Below are 3,624 nucleotides of genomic sequence, written 5' to 3'. Positions count from 1 at the left end.
TAACATTCCTTGTAATACTGGCTTGGTGGTGATTAACTCCTCGAGCTTTTTCTTGTCTGGGGAGCTATTTATCTGTCCTTCAATTCTAAATGATAGCTTTGCTGGGTAGAGTAATTGTGGCTGTGGGTCCTTGCTTTTCATCACTTTGACTATTTCCTGCCAATCCCTTCTGGCCTCCAAGGTTTCTGTTGAGAAATCAGCTGACAATCTTATGGGAGCTCCCCTGTAGGTAACTAACTGCTTTTCTCTTGCTGCTTTTTAGATTCTCTTTGTCTTTAATATTTGGCATTTTTATTTTGATGTGTCTTGGTGTGAGCCTCTTCGGGTTCATCTTATTTGGGATTCTCTGTGCTTTCTGGGCTTGTATATCTATATTTTTCACCAGATAGGGAAGTTTTCTATCATTATTTCTTCAAATAGGTTTTCAGTTCCTTGCTCTCTCTCTTCTCTTTCTGGTACCCCTACGATGTAAATGTTGGTATGCTTGATGTGCCCTTAAACCCTCCTAATTTTTTTGGATTCTTTTTTCTTTTTTTGCTGTTCTGTTTGGATGTTTTCTGCTACCTTATCTTCCAAATCACTGATTCAATCCTCTGTTTCATCTAATCTGCTGTTGATTCCCTCTAATGTATTCTTCACTTCATTGATTGTATTCTTTATTTCAGGCTGGTTCTTTTTTATGCTTTTTTATCTCCATTTTTATGGAGGGTTTTTTGTTGAAGTTTTTCCTCAGATCTTTGAGCATATTAATAACTAGTGTTTGAAACTCTGCTTCTGGTGGATTACTTATCTCTAGTTTGTTTAGTTCTTTTTCTAAAGCTTTGCTCTGTTCTTTTACATCTTTCTTTGTCTCCCCATTTTGGCTGCCTCCCTGTGTTTGCTTCAATGTATTAGATAGGGCTGCTATGCCTCCAAGTCTTAATAGAGTGTCCTTAGACAGTAGGTGTCCTGTGGAACCCAGTGGAGTAGTCTCCACAGTCACCAAAGCCGGGTGCTCCAGGTGTGTCCTTTGTATGGGTTGTGTATGCCCTCCTGTTGTAGTTGAGCCTTGGTAGCTGTTTGCACATTAATGGGAGAGATTGACAGTCAAGCTGATTGGTTGTGAGGACTGGCCATGACTACAATGGAGGTTCTGTTGTGCAGGGGTTGACTCTACAGAGCAGGGTTTGTTTTCGTGTGGCCCTGGTGCCTGCCCAGTCTTCCCTTTGGGTGTGTTATGGCTAGGTGCTGCTCCAGCTTGGTCTGAAGCTGGCCACCAGGTGTGCTAGCCCTGGGACCTCCTGGGAGGGGACACCCTGCAGGCCAATGTTAGCCACAGCCTGTGCTCTGCTCGGGTCCACCCGGTATGAGCCAGAAAATAATCAGCAGGTGACCGGCGGTGGCACTAGGCTTATAGGTGCCTCAAGAGCCCAATCTGTGAACCCAGGCTGGCTATCACTACTGCGGGCTTAGGGCTGCTCAGCCAGAGGTACAGGACACACTGAAGACAGATGCTGCTTGTTTGGGTTTTATGAACCTTTGAGAGATTTTAGGAAAGTCCACAGCATGAGCTGAGGCAGGCCATTTGTATGAAAATTCCACCGGAAGCGTCTTGGGTGAGCCAAAAATTTCGATGGGCAGGGTCTCTGGGAATCACTGTGGCGGAGCACATGAAAGGTGTTAGCCAATTTGATGCAGACTCAGATATGGTGTCTGCCTGTGTCTGCATGCAGTGAGGGGGGAGGTCTCAACAAAGAAACAATGGCTCCCGCCAGCTCCTCTGTGGAGAGAAAGCTGCCCCTCCAGCCTTAGCCCTAAAGCCACACACCTCAGTTCCTCCCTGTATGTCCCTGGTGACTTTTGAGCTGCTGCCCCAGCACTGGAGCTCAGAGTGAGTGATTCCATTGATGAGTAAGCCCACATGCCAGCCCTTTTAAGAGGAGCGCCTAGAACTGCAGCGGCACTCTGGCTCACTCAGCCACAATCTCTGCAGGTTTTCACAGCCAGAAATTATGGGGACTTCTCACCCCAGCACTGGAACCCTGGGCTGGGGAGCCAGGTGTGGGGCTGGGACCTATCACTCCTCAGGGGGGACCTTTGCAGCCAAGATATCCCTCCCAACTTTTAAGGGTCATATGTGGGTGTGGGACCAGCTCATTCCGCATCTCTGCCCCTGCTACCAGTCTCAAGGTGGCTTCTTCTGTAATGTCCTTAGTTGTAGGGCTTCGGTTCAGCTAGACTTCAGGTGATTCTCAGTGATGGTTGTTCTGTAGTTTAGTTGTAATTGATGTAATCCTGAGAGGAGGTGAGCACAGTGTATAGCTACTCCACCATCTTGACTTGAAATCCCCACTTAATTGAATTTGACTTTGCAACAAATAAGCCATTGTGGTGCTCTATGAATCCTGTGTAGCTTGAGACTGGTTAGCAAGTTCTGTCGAATGCCTTGTTCAAGAGCCCAACACTGCATGTTTTGCTAAGTGAAATGTATGCCTTGGTCACTATCAATAATGTTTGGAACTGCAAAGAAGATAAGAAATGTCTTGGTGAGCTTTCACATTGTGGTTTCAGGATGTGCAGAAATATGTGTGACCTTGGTTTATATTTTGGGTATCTGTGAGGCAACAGATTTCCAGAGCTCTTTACCCATAAGGATGCAACTTTGGATAAGGAGTTGTTGCTGCCATTGGCTGGACCAGAAGGCTGACCATTGGCAATGAATGGCTCAAGTATCTGTAAAAACATGCAGATGAGGCTGACGGTTGGCTAGGGACCAGCGCTAAGTTGACTGCCTAAGTCCAGCTAATTGTGCTGACCCTTCTGTCCCATCCTTAATTAGGGATGTCCCAGTAAAGAGATGAAAAGCAGCAGCTCTCCAGCAAGCTCCATTACATATAACGAGGGCAATGCTGTCCATAAAGTGTGCAAACTCCCATTGCTATTCACTCTATCAGTCCCCCACGGGCTCCCCAGGTTACCAAAGGGTCTGGGGAGGGGTGACTAACATGGTAGCATCTGGCAAAGGCTGCGACATATGACCCAGGGCTACTTGAAAGAGAGCCTCAGTCCCATTCTCCAAGCACTAAACACCAATTCCTGAAACTTTCAATTTAGGTTGGTTCCGTTTAGAACAGAGTCTTGGTAAGACATAGCAAATGCAGCACAAAGCAGGACAGTTTAGAGCGCGAGCTCCCCAGCAGGCAGCAGCTCAGAACACACGCTCGGCAGCAGGCAATAGAGCCAGTGAGCAAGCCAAAGCAAGAGAGGCAAGATCCTGGGTGGTGGCCACCACCCAGACACCCAGTCATTATGCCAATTGGTGGGTTCATCCTGCTTTCTTGGGGTGACCACAACAGTTATTCATACAAAACTTAATAAATAAATATATTTTTTAATTCTCAGTTTTAATTTCTAATACAGTAAATATCAATAGATATACCCCCATAAACAAAAACATTTTGGGGTCACCTAAATATTTTAAGGGTATGAAGAGATCCTGAAACCAAAGAGTTTAAGAATCACTGGCATATATATTTATAAAACTGAAACACAAGTCTCACAGAACAATGGTTATCCTTATATCATGTGATGTACTCTGATGTTTTCTTCTCTACCTTATTCTATTTCATCCTTTAAAAAGTGCTG

The sequence above is a fragment of the Hipposideros armiger genome, unplaced genomic scaffold (assembly GCF_001890085.2).
Source record: "Hipposideros armiger isolate ML-2016 unplaced genomic scaffold, ASM189008v1 scaffold_208, whole genome shotgun sequence".
NCBI classification, from domain to species: domain Eukaryota; kingdom Metazoa; phylum Chordata; class Mammalia; order Chiroptera; family Hipposideridae; genus Hipposideros; species Hipposideros armiger.
This window is presented reverse-complemented; position numbering follows the sequence as displayed.